Source organism: Macaca mulatta, chromosome 11, assembly GCF_049350105.2.
Source record: "Macaca mulatta isolate MMU2019108-1 chromosome 11, T2T-MMU8v2.0, whole genome shotgun sequence".
Taxonomy (NCBI): domain Eukaryota; kingdom Metazoa; phylum Chordata; class Mammalia; order Primates; family Cercopithecidae; genus Macaca; species Macaca mulatta.
Window position 1 is genome coordinate 98,489,141 of NC_133416.1, and position 14,131 is coordinate 98,503,271.

Sequence of the window (14,131 nt, forward strand, 5' to 3'; positions counted from 1 at the left end):
GCCCATTAAATGAACTATATCATTCAGATCAACATTTGCATTATGTCATCTGTGCCTTTAGTGTCACTTTCAAAGACAAAATTTAACCCTCAAGAGGTAAGTGAAGCTGTAAATGCAAAAGCAAAATTAAAATCCTACAGCACTAGATGATTAAAATTTTCAATTATATATATATATAAAAAATTTTAAAATAAAGAATAAAAGCAACATTTATCCACAAGCAAGGGTTACTATAGGGGGCATTTGGCTCTTTTTCTGGTTAGAAACAGCAACAGGAAAAAAAAGCCACAGGTATTTACATCACTGGCAGCCCACTTAACCAGTGGTCACTGTGTTACCCTGTTTTAAAATTAGAAAATTAACCCACATCCTCATTTTATAGTGAATGTATCTTAAAATTTCACTTGCAGTGAAGATACTGATTGGGACACTTTACATTTAAGAAATTATACAGCTTCTTTAATATCTTAGGCATTTAAGAACATAAATATTTTCAATGTTTATTTTCACTTCTCTGGTGATAATTTCTATTGATTTCTGGGGTTGAAGAAATATACGTTAGGTATCTTCAGCTAATCACCAGAGTTCAGTTCTTCTGGGCTTTTGAAAGTTCTTAAAGCAGACAAAAATTCAGGAGAAAAATACATTTTTAAATATACAGCTCAATTACAAATGTGCTACTTTAGAACACTTTTCGGTTACCACCTCTTAAAGAGCTAAACATTCATTAATACAAACACAAAAACATTAATACAGAGAGTCATGGTGTTAGGTTACAGTTTTTTAAGAAGCATCTTTGTAAATACAGAAGAGAAAGAAATAAAACAATACATTCAATCATTTTATCAAATATTTAACTTCTGTTTTCAAATAATACTTGTTTAAAATGTTGCATAAAGACTATAAAAGTTTAAGTTTTTTTTTTTCCTTTTCTTTTTCTCACCAAATAATCCCTTCTGCTCTCAACTTGACCGAAGTTTTATTAGTCTGTAGCAGAGTTCAGGACAATTATTGAAAACCATACCTTTTAATCCGGGAATTTGCCACAGGAGCCCTCAAAGCTGAGATGTAATTACACTAAATATTCAGCTCAAGTAAAAGAGTTTGCAGGTGTGGAAAGGAGGAGGGGGTAGGTGCTGCTCTGTGACTGTCACTAGGTTGAAAACCTCCTGCTTCTACTCCATAGCACAGTTAAAAAATAAGGTTTCCCTCAATGAACACAATCCGGCTGACACCCACATTAGATCATATGGTAATGATATGTCTCTTGTATTGTAGCCAGAAACTTTATCGGCCCTTTTTTTCCCTCCCATTTGCTTTATTCTTTTTGCATCTGCTTAAAATTCTAAACTGCTTATGTAGTATAGTGGAACAACTTGATTTGAAATTTGTCTTATTGTAGATTCATTTCCCTAAGATATTGTAACTAAAGGGTTTGCTTCCCCACCCCCATCCCATTTCACTCTCCACCCTTTCTAGCCTTGTTTACAAGTAGCATTTAATATACTTCCAAAATGGCATTTTTTTTCTTGCTTTCAGGATGTGTAAGTCCAGAAAAATGGAATGAAATTAATCTTGTAGTTGTTTTAAATGCGGACTGCAAAAATAAATGAGTAGCTTTATGTGAAACTACTCATTCGGATTCTTACTTGCCTTGGAGTGTTTGTGTAAATTCAAGCACTATGCTGTGGAGTTTCTCTGTGTATTTTGGACATATTTCTAAAGTGTCCTGAAAGAAAGCCATGGTTTTATACGAAAAGTATGTCATCTATCACTTTCATTAATCATAGTTTAAAATCTTTCTCATTGTCCACCAGTTTTTAAATGAAATACATAGAAAACTAGTAGTTGATCACAACATAGTTTCATCATCTATATATGAAAAATTTGATTTTCATAGATTATACTTTTATGAAAACTAGAACTTTGAAAGGGCAATAGAATCTATGTGTCTTTCCAAATTTCAGTAATGAAAAAAAAAAAAACTGCAACTACAAGGAAAGTATTTATTTAGCCACTGGAAATATTTTTTGAGCTTTTATAATTCCCTTGCTGGATGCTGTTAGTTGTCTCTGTGTAGATCTCTGTGTTTTGACTTGTATCATTATGCTCTGTCCCCTAGGCTCTTACCAGGTGGAAACTGGAAATCAACAGCTGTGAAACACGAGAGGATCCCCCTCCCATCCTCCAGCCTTCTTCCTTCCCTCCTCCAGCCATCAAAGTATATTCTTCCACAGTAAATATTCTTTTCCCTCAATAAAACTTAGAGAAATTAAATTGTTGAGTGGGTGTCTAAGGAGGGGGAGGGGTGTTACCACGTTATAGTTTGCCTTATTTCCAAAGCTTAGTCTCCCAGGTAAACAATTTACCCTACTCTCCATCTCTTTAATATTTAATAACCACATATCTAGTTATTCTGATAGTTTAGACAAAGGCAAGCACTACTGTCCCTGGACATTGGTGCGAAAGTTCATGATCCCCTTACCTGGAATTTATTAATTTCCTTTCTGAACTCCCCTTATATGGCATTTATCTCTTTTTGATGACATATAATCACTCCTGCCTCACATTGTAATTATTTATGTACATGTCTTACTCCAAGGGAGGAATGACATTGTGCTCATGTTTGTAGAATCCCTGCACTCAGAATAACCATGGTATATACTAAGTTACCAAGACACATTTACTAAATTAGTAAAGACAACCAAATGATTGGCTACGGACCATACCCAGACTGGTGTTTTGCCCCGATCCTGGTTTACTATTTATCAAAACTTAACTAAAGTGTATATCAAAACCCCACCAAAGTGTATATGATAAATTATGGCAATCATTATTACAAGACAGAGAAAGAGAGAAAAGGAAGTATTGAAGAAAAGGTAGAAGAAGAATAAGGAGGAGGAGAAAAAAAAGACATAATGCCTTTTTATGTAGATAATTTTACTTTTATAAAAGCAGAACCATTATGGTTACGATTTAGATCTTGTTCCTTCCCCTACCATAGTAAGCTGTATGAACTCAGGCAACTTACTTAACCTCTCTGAATTTCAGTTTCCATATCTGAAAAATGGATAGAAGTTCTTACCTAACTCATAGTGCTGGAGTAGAGGTTAAATAAGGCCATATATATAAAACACTTTACTCAGAACTTAATCCTTATAAGTGAAAATCTCCATAAATGCTAGCTTTTATTATGTTCTGATATATTTCAAAACAATCCTTTGAGTTAGAAAAGATAAGTCATATTTACTATTTCTGTTTTACAAATGAGAAAAGGGAAGCCCAATGGCTTGCCCAAGTTCACAGAGCTGGCAAGAAGCAAAGCAGAAACTAGTATCCAGGTCTTCTCACATGTAATCCAGTTTTCATTACTAAACTGTAATATATCTTAAGAAAGAGCAAGCAAAGTCTTATTGTATAGAAAATTAATTATCAAAGTTTTGCGATAACATCTTTTCAGACTATTTTACAAACCATGACCAAGTTACACTGCTTTTAAAACTTTATTTAGTTTGTTCAGGAACAAATAAAAATTTCCTTTTTGTTGTTGTTGTTTGGAAAGAAACTCACCTCCAAAATCTCAAGCATTTTACCAAACATCATCATATTTAAAAGCTGCATCTTTAATCACAAGTTACATCTATTGTCATACTAATTTTTCAGTAGAAGAAACTATGTCCCAACAAAGTCATATGCAGTTAAGTCACCAAGAGGTCGTGACACCATGACCAGAAACCAGGCCTCTTGCAATCCAACATGCAGTGGAACCATTTTAAGGTTAGAAACAGCACTGTGCACAGATTGCTTAAACTCATTCTGGCTTGGAATGTTTGGGGTAGGATTCCCTGAATCCCTAACTGTCATGTAGATATGTGAAATATTCCAATTCAGAGCACATCCCACATCTACTGTTAGAACTACTTAAACTTTGGTTTCTACTGTCAACCCACTAGCTAATAGGGTTAACTGTATTCTGCACATTGTCGAAGTTCATCTCAGGACCGTTCTCTCTCATTGACATCACATACAAAGTATTTAATTGTACTTGATCATTAAGGATATGAAGAATGCCAGAGCTTAGAAAGGTCTCCTTCTGACACCCCTTTCCTTTCTAAGAGGTCTGGAGGCAAGTGATTATCTTCACAATCTTGATGTGACTGATTTGTCTGTGGATTGATTCTTCAAAGTCAGATCTGGGTCTGGTGTGAATTGTCTGGCTTTATACTTGCCACTGTAGACAGAGTTCTTCCCTAGCTGAGAAAGATGGCTAGGGTGGAACTGAGGGCACTTTGAATACAGAATCGCTTTAAAGAAAATTTGGTGTAGAAAACTTTTAGCTTGGCTATCTTCCCATGCCTCTATTCCTCCATCCCTCACCATTGTGTTCTGTGTCCTGGTACCTTGTACAAGTAACTTAACCTCTTTGTTCTCCAGGTTTTTAACCTATAAAATGTGAATAGCCACAGTGATATCTCCTTCATAGGTTTATAGTGAGGTTCAAAGAAGTTCAATACATAAAACATTTAGAACTGTGCCTGACACATCTCAAACAACACATGAGCATTTGTTGTTGCTTCTGCTGCTGCTTCTCTTGTGGTTTTTGTTATTACAAACCTTACCTTGGACACTCCAGTACAATAACCAGACTGCACGTCTTTTATAGTCCAATGGGTTTTCCGCCTAACAACACAAGAAATCAGTTAAGCTATGATATAGTTTGGAGTTAGATAAGCTTTGGTTTAAGCCTTGACTTTGTATTGTTAAATAACAGCCTGGTTTTCTTTATGCATAACATTTTATTGGGCTCCAAGTCCAGCTGAAATCCATTCATGGACTTCATAAGGAAACAGACTTCAGGTTAAGAATTTCTACTCTGAACAGTAAACTAGAAATGGGAATAGAGACAGGGACAGGATAAGTAATGAATTAAAATAGATTAAAAAGTATCAAGGAGATATTCAGTTCCTTAATTTGCTGACTCTTCTTGAATGCTCTGGGGCATCTTCTTTTGTCAGTTGTAATCAATTAAAAGATTAATTATTATTTCCATAATATTGATTAGTTCGTACTTGGACAGTAAATCAACATTTATTGAATATCCATTAGTCTGCACAAGGTACATACCTCTCTGTAAAATACAAGGACATTTACAATAACTCATCAATCAATTAATCAACAAATATAGACGGAGGAACCACTGTGGGAAGAAGTGTTAATACCAGGCCCCATGGAAGATACCAAGAAATACAAAGTACGAAGTGAAGGGCATAGCATAGCCTCAAGGGAAACAGGTTGCATAAGGAGATATGGCATAACCTATAGATTTCTATAATAATATTTTAGTTTCAGCATACCAGAAAACTTATAATGTATAATTCCTGGCCAAAGTAAAGTATGATGTAATTAAAATAATTGTCTTAGAAAGTCAGAGGAGGGCTTCAGGGAGGGATCACTTTACATTTGAGTGGTTAGGTAAGTGTTTATAATGAACAAGGTACAATTTGAGCTAAATCCTGAGGGATGAAAAGAATGTACATGGAGAGAAAAGAAAGAAATGTCTTTTTATGCTGGCAAAATGGCACTAACAAACCTTGGCAATGGGAAAGCAGAGGTCAATAAATAAATCAATGTGGCTTAAGCAGATACTTTCTTTCAAAGAAGCCGTGAGCTCCTTTATTTCTTTGAATATTCAGTAACTCTCATGGTATCTGACATGTCAAAGTCACACAATAAATGAATGTCCCATGTTTATGGAAATAACTAAAGGGAGATAATGAAATAAATGAAGGTAAGGTCTAACTGTGGAAGGACTTGAAATTCTCCCATGGAGCACTTTTCCATTTATTCATTCATTTGTTCATCAAATATTAATTTGGTGATGAATATGTGCCAATTATTATGCTTGAATCTTAATGTTATCAAAGGTAATTGAATGAGGTAATAACATGATCCAATTATTATTTTAGAAAATCAAATCTAACAAGTACAGGTAGGGTGGTGAAACTAGAGTCAAGGAAACTAGTTAGAAGGTTATAGTTTTAGTTTCAGTATATTAATACCTTAGTAAGGGAAAGGAAGATAGATGAGCATGGTGAAAATAGAGCTACTTCTCAGGAAGATGATGTAATACATTAAAAAGAAAAGTCTGGAACACTCATTCTGCACCAGGCATCATGGTACATAGTCAATTTTAAAAGCACAAATAATGTGTGATGAGGCCACGCACTCTGAACACTGCCCTCTGCACCACTCTAACCAACACTTCTGCCATTGTAAGCGATAGCACGAGCAGTTGACTGCTTTGTTTGCATTTTCATCTCCAAGGAGAATATGCTTCCAATGGAGAGGAAGAACAAACAAAAATGATTACGTTAACTAAAGTTCTTGATGTATGTGAAAATTATAAGAAATTACTCATGCTATGTGAATTCAACTTTACTTTTAGGGTACTAAAATAATGTATCATCTTGAAAGGGACTCTAGTCTGAGCAATGTTGGAGAATCACACAATCTGAATTATAGAATGACAGAAAGAAGGAAAGATTCATGTGGAATTTTCCCCTGATTGGCTGGCTTTTCACATGGGAAAGGACCTTGTGTTTATTGAAAGCTTCTTGCACGGAGTGATGGCAAAAATTTTGACATTTTATAGATTAGATGATCTTTGGAACTGTGTGTACTGGGAGTGAGGGAAAACTACAAAAGAGAATGATAAAAGCCAGACATTACCTGGAAGACTCCTTCCCGGGCCCTGCTCCTGCTTTTTTGCATATTAGTTGAATATGCTGCTGAAACCAGGCCTGCTACCATATACCTGCCAAAATAGACCCTTTAACAATGCTCTACCTCCTTTTCCAACGAAGAAAAATGACCTGTGTGAAGTCAGAAGTTGAGGCCAAGCACAAGATACGATATAAAAGAATAGTGTGGAATGCCTGACATATGGAAAACAACAAAGACCCTGTATTTGTTATTTCCTTCAACAAAGATCTCTTCTCTTCACTAGTTTTTCAGGAAAGTAGCATAATGCAGCAGTTCAGCATGCAGACCTGGGGCCAGATTGCTTATGTTTGATTCTCAACTCTGCCACTGGCTATCTGTGTGACCTTAGGGAACTTCTCCATGGATAGTACCTGCTTCAGATGAGAATAAGATGAGTCAGTGTATGTAAAGGTTTAGAACAGAACTGTCATATAAGACAAACTCTGTTAAGTTAATGACACATAAAGAAAATTTCAGAATGGATTGAAGATTTTAAGAGATTGTTTTCTTTTTCTACTTGACTTTTATTCATACTCTAACCTGAAAGTTATGTCCTGTTTAGTTTGGAGCATTCAAATGCAGGTCATGTCTGTGCAGCGTGTATTTACTGTAGAGCCCCTATTTGGTGTGTAAATATTCTCCTTGCAATTTACCCGGTATCCTAGGAAAAGTAAATGCTCCACCACAGGGTACAGCCTTGCAGAATTTAAGTAGGCAAATGAATGAAAAGTTTTATTCTAATGTTGGTACTATAAAATAATGACTTAGTTTAGCAACTTTTTCTGAGATAGTTTCAGCCCCTTGAGAACTATTTGATTTGATTCAAGTTGCTCCTTCAAAGGCAATAATTCATCCCTTGCAATTTGCCTTTTTGAGATTATTTCTTTAATAATTCATGACATGATTTTTGATGCAGATATATATTAACATGACAACAAAGTAAAACATGCTGTTTGAATCATGAGTGTTTTTATGTTTTGAAACAATCCTGTATCTTGTATAAATCCATTTCCACTACCTGCGAAAATAGACTGCTTGAAAATAATTTATGTGCCCATTCTTTTTAGAATAATATCTGAGCTTATCATTTATAAAAGCAGTAAATCACCAATATGCAAGCTTACTTTATAATTATGAGCCTGTGGGGGCAACAAGAGAAAACTGGGGCATGATCACATTTGGTGTTTCAGGTTTAAATCTCTTTGGAGCTTTCTTCATCAAAAGATTGGCTTCTTATGAAACATCTTCATTCCTGGAGGCCAGTTTCAATAACTTTTCTAGCATTACTCATCGTCCATGACAATTCAAATCCAACTAGAAACAGAGTATTTAATTCTTTCCATGGGCCAAGAACCATAGAAGTCTGTGCTATCAAAACACTCTCCAAATAGGTGATTTGTTAACCCTATGAATGATAAGAACATTATGTGCCTGTCACTGGAAAGTAAAACCACATAGGGAAAGCTGCTGAGAGATTACAGGAAATACTGTGAAGGTTTTTTGTTTTTATTCCATATAGTTGCAAATCTTGACTGCTGCTAGCTGACAATTAAAACGTGGTAGTACCAATGTTACATTAACTCGTGTTTAATGATGCCATTGCAAATGCGGTGGTTTAAATGACTCCTTTGTGTATGTACGCTTTTCACTGTGGTAAAAATATACATAACATGAACTTTACCATTTTATATTTAAGTGTTCATGTTAGTGGAGTTAAGTATATTTACAACATCATGCAACCATCATCACTATATATTTCCAAAAGCTTCACTACATCCCAAAGACTCTGCATCAATGAAACAATAACCTCAGATTTCCTTTGTCTCCACCTCCAACCACTTATACTCTCTATTCTACTTTCTGTCTTCATAAATTTGCCCATTTCAGGTACCCTATATGAGTAAAATCATACAAGTTTTCAATTTAGAAACAAAATAAGCCTTCTATATTTGTTTCTTTGTTTTGCGCTAGATTTTTTTTTTTTTTTTTTAATTTAAGTGGGAGGAGAGTGAAATGGGAAGAAACTATCAGAGGCAAAGGAGGAGACAGCACTATGAGGCTTCAAGGGAAAGATTTCTAGGAAGACAGGCATGGCTTTAGTCAATAAGCACTGGGAATTTGCTGTGATTCTTCAAAGGTGCAATTTGGAGAGGCTTAACATTTTTTTTTTTTTTATTAAAATCAGTACCAAACAGAAACACAGCAATTAAAATGTACAACTTTTCTGTAAAAATAATTCATCAAATAAGCTTTAATGTCACCAAATGTTCATTTACAAAATATCCACTGTGGACATAATTTGGAGAACAACTAAGGTATTTGGAGGGATGATACTGACTCCCTATTAACAGGCCCTATTTTAAGTTCTCTAATCAGTATTGACAATAGGGCTTCAGTAACATACCTGTCTTGTCACAGTAGTTTTATGAAAAAAAAGGAGAGGATATATCTTGTGACTATAAAATACAGTTTAACTAACTTGTCATAATCAAATAGAAGCTTTAATCTTGGTCTTATGAGAAATATTTTCTGAAAAAACAACTATTTTTATGGAACAACTTAATATCTTCCTAAAATAATAATATCTATTACTGTACAGTGTTGTTTTTATTTTTAAAATACTGAGTACTTTGAAATTAAAAACAAATGACTTAAATGTCTAAATTTAAGTAACAGAAATAATTTAAATATTATGTAAAGAGTTTTAGAAAAAAAACTCAGTACAAGACAAAAGTTGCCTAAGGTTACTTTCATTTGCAGTTTTAAAACCGTAATTTAGCTCACCCCACAGTTAAATCATGCTAAGGCATCCTAGATATGACTCCCAGAATGCAAACTCCATAAAAGCAAGGATATTGTCACTTTGGTTCACTTTTGTATTTTGCATGCCTAAAACAGGCATGGCACATGGTAAACCTAAATAAATAGCTGTTGATTATTAGCCCTGTAGGGGTCAAGATTCTTCAAACCCCAAGGCATATACATTCCATGTTTCCATGTTACATCCCATTAAGCAGCTAGAAGAATCTGCCTTTGCTGGCAAAAGCCTGTTGGCTTGGCACTGGTTCAAGTCCAAGCTCTACTCAAGCTGAATATCCCTTCAGAATGGTAATTTTTGACGTCTCAGTCCATCCAGTGCCCTGCCAGGTTCCAGAGTTGAGATTTCACCATCCCAACTGGCTCTGCTCCAAGTTTCACAAATGATCCCCCAGGCACCCACAAATTAAATTGCAAAACCCTACTTGTCTGTACTTCCTGTTGCCTCTCCACTTTATTTCCATATCTCAAGGCTTTTGCCAGAGGCAGGATTTCCCCATAACTGGGTAATCCTCAAAATGCAGTCAGTTGATTAACAACTTCGTAACCTTTTTCAAGTATTCTAAATGATGATAAAATCTGCAAAATCATATCATTATAAAGTAGTTATATTTTACGTGATATGTTAAAATACATGTGTAATTATTATGAAACTATTTATCCATGTATCATCTAAATTCATGTTGCCTACTACCAATTGTATAGATTTTACTTTTTTTGAAAAATATTTAACATCCTTTAACCTGATGCTTTTAAAACCAAATTCCAAGACATTGTATTTAACTTAACATTGGTAACAATTAATTCCTAAAAGACATCAGGCATATAGATATTTGGAAGATTTCTATCTGAAGACCCCGTTAGTTTGTTGGGATCATATCAGACACATATTCTTAGTTTGCCAACCTTGTGAGGTCGTTCAAACTTCTGTCTTTAATGTCACAAAACATTCCTAATAACAGTGATATAGTTTGGATATTTGTTCCCACCCAAATTTCATGTTAAAATGTAATCTCTGATCCTGGAGGTGGGGGTTGGTAGGAGCTGTTTGGATCACGGAAGTGAATCCCTCATGGTTTGGTTCTGTCTTTGCCATAGTGAATGAGTTCTCTTGAGATCTGCTCATTTATAAGCATGTGACATCTCCCCTGCCACCTGCATCTCTCACTCTTGCTCCTATTCCAGCCATGCAAAGTGCTTGCTACCTCTTCACCTCCTACAGTGATTGTATGATTGTAAGCTTCCTGAGGCCTCCCCATGAGCCAAGAAGACTCCAGCATCATGCTTCGTGGAAAGCCTGCAGAACTGTAAGCCAATTAATCCTCTTTTCTTTATAAATTACCCAGTCTCAGGTATTTCTTTGAAGCAATGCAAGAATAGCCTAATACAAACAGTCATCGAAAGGTTTTACTAACCTTATGTCTTATGTGTTACTTCTACTACATATGGACCCCGAACATTCAAACTTCTCAACATCATATAGAGGTTTATCAAAATCTAAAAATAGAACTACCATACAATCCAGCACTCCCACTTATGGGTATATATCCAAAGGAATTGAAATCAGTGTGTCAAAAAAATGTCTGTATTCTCATGTTCATTACAACACTATAAGTATGGAAGATACAGAATCAATGTAATTTTTCATCAACAGATAAATAAATAAAATGGTATATATACACAAAGGAGTAATATTGAGCCTTAGAAAAGAAGAAAATCTTGTCATTCGTGACAACATGCATGAACATGGAAGACATTATGGTAAGTGAAATGCTCCAGAAACAGAAAGACAAATACTGCATAGTCTCATTTGTATGTGGAATAAAAAATGTTAAATTCGTAGAAGTAGAGAGTACAACTGTGGTCATCAGAGGCTGGGGGTGCAGGTTGTGGGGAGGAGGCAATGGAGGGATGTTGGTCAAATGGCACAAAATTTCAATTGAGGACTACGCTTTTGAGCTATATTGCACAGCAGTGTGACTATAGTCAATAATGTATTATATTTTTCAAAATAGCTAAGAGAGTAAATTTCAGGTGTCTCCCCACAAAAGTGAGGTGATAGATATGTTAATTCATTTAATTCAATCATTCACATTTTATTCATAGTGAAAACATCACATCACACCACAAAATGTATGGAATTATAATCTATAAATTAAAATAATATAAATTAAAATAAAACAAAACGTCTAGTGCCCTCCCACCATCCCACTTCCCTCTGCATAACCTGGTCCATCTAGGTTGCAAAATGACAAATCTTCTGTACAGAGAGGAGCATCCCTTAGAGGAGCACTGCTCTGAGGGTGAGAAGATCCAAAGGAAATATTCAGAACTAGCAGGAGATAGTAGAAAAGCCTCCCAAAGCTCAGATGGGAAATCTGGACAAAAAGAAATACATGATGCTTTCTCATCTCACAGTTGGTCAGTTCTACCTTTTGATCTGGAAATGAACTCATCTCAAATTGGAACTCATCTTATATTCAATATACTATCAAATTACATTGTATTGATAGTATATCGAAATAATAGACTTGGCTAACAGATTTATACTTGAATGTTTATATATTTTTCATAGGATATAAATGCCAAATGGACTATATTATAGCATTTTGTTATAAAGTATAATGAAGTGTGATATATTGTAGGGGTTTTTAAACATGCTACCCTTTGAGGGTTGAGTGAAAATGTAGCTGATACTTACCCAAACCTCCTACCACTAAGAAAAGGTCTATAAAAATATAATAGTTCTCAACAGTCATTTTATAATATGCATATGAAGAAAGCATATATGAATTTCTCACATTTATAAACATCTCTGAAGGAAGGGATGCAATATAAAATAGAATATATAAACAAAAATGTATAAAATTACATTTAACATGTCAATTTATTTTTATTTGACTCTTAAAGAAGCAATTTTTCTAGTTTCCTCAAGCAAAATTAAGGCTATTAAAGGGAGATATTTCTTATTTTCTCATTAAGCATTTCATACTACAAATGTCCTTCTTAGCACCACTTTCACTGCATCCCACAGATTTTTATATGTTGTATTTTCATTCAGATTTCAATACTTCCAATATTTATTAAATTTTCTCTTTAGATATCTTCTCTGACCCAAGTGTTACTCAGAGTGTGTTGTCTAATTCCAAATATTTGGAAATTTGACAACTATGTTTCTGTTTCAGTTCCATTTTAATCCCATTGGGTCTGAGAAAATACTTTGCATGTCATCTAATCTTTTAAACATGTTAAAGCATATTTTATGTTCCAGAATGTGGTCAATCTTGATTAATGTTCCATGTGAGCTTGAGAAGAATGTATACTCTGCTATTGGTGATTGGAGTATTCTATAAATGTCAATTAGCCCAAGTTGATTGATGGTGATGTTCACCTTAAATATATTCTGATTTTCTGCTTGATGATCTATCAGTTATTAAGAGAGAAGTGTTGAAAGTTTCTGCTATAATAGTAGATTTTTCTGCTATAATAGTAGATTGGTCAGTTTTGTCAGCTTTTGCCTCATGTTTTTTGACACTGTTTTGGGACATATACACATTTAGAAAAAATTAGAATGGACTCTAGCATTATATAATGCCCTCATTTATCCATGATAATTTTCCTTGTTCTGAAGTATACTTTGTTAGAAATTAAATCAGCTACCTTAGCTTTCCTTTGATTATTGTTAGCATTGATGTGTCTTCAACCTTGCCTATACTTTGAACCGATCTATTTATTTTTAAATTTGGTTTATATTACACAACCAAAAGTTAGCTCTTGCTTTTTTATCCACTCTGACAATCTGTATTTTACGTGGTGTTTTGACCATTCATATTGAGAATTATTATTAATATAGTTGGGTTAAGATCTAATATGTTTGTAACTTTGTCCTTTTTGTTGCATTTTTTTTCTTTTTCTCCTTTCCCACTTTCTCTGGTTTTAAGTGAGCATCTTATATAATTCCACTTAATCTCCTGTCTTAGAATATATATGTATATATATTTGATGATTACCTTAGAGATTCCAACATACTTTTTAACTAATCAAATTTTCATTCAATAACACTATGACACTTCACTTGCAGTACAGGTTCCTTATAACAGATTATTCCCAACTCCTTCTTCCTCTCCCTATGATATTCATTCATTGCACTTTCCCATATGCTATAATCACACAATAACTTATGCCTATTATTATTTTTAAGGAATGGTTAATTTTAGATCAAATGAAAATAAGAAAAATAAAATATTTTATCTTTTTTGTTATCTCTGAGGCTCTTCTTTTGTGTATGTAATCAAAGTTTGTGACTCATATAATTTTATTTCTGCCTAAAGAAAAATTTTAACATTTTTTGCATGCAGGTGTGTTGACCATGGGTTCTTTAAATCTTTCTTTGGCTGAGAAAGTCTTTCTCTCTCATTCACTTTGAAGGATAATTATGCTGGATGTAGAATTATTGTCTGAGCTTTTTCTTCTTCTTTCAATGCTTTAAATATTTATCCCACTACATTCTTCCTTGCCTGCTGAATTAGTCCATCCTTGTGCTGCTAATACA

At 34.4% G+C, this 14,131-nt stretch overlaps 1 protein-coding gene across 3 annotated transcripts in view; it reads right to left on the bottom strand.

The window, feature by feature from the left end:
- The window catches only part of DCN (decorin), a 182,385-nt gene that overhangs the window by 36,306 nt on the left and 131,948 nt on the right, over positions 1-14,131 (bottom strand). The window contains exon 1 of one of the 3 annotated variants that reach the window (XM_001104261.4): positions 1,025-1,193. The exons of 1 other annotated variant lie outside the window; for it this stretch is intronic. The gene's annotated coding sequence lies outside the window, so the exon portion shown is untranslated. Of the gene's footprint in view, positions 1-943; positions 1,194-14,131 lie in introns of those variants that run through there. One more of the 3 variants, XM_015152443.3, reaches the window with a different exon arrangement.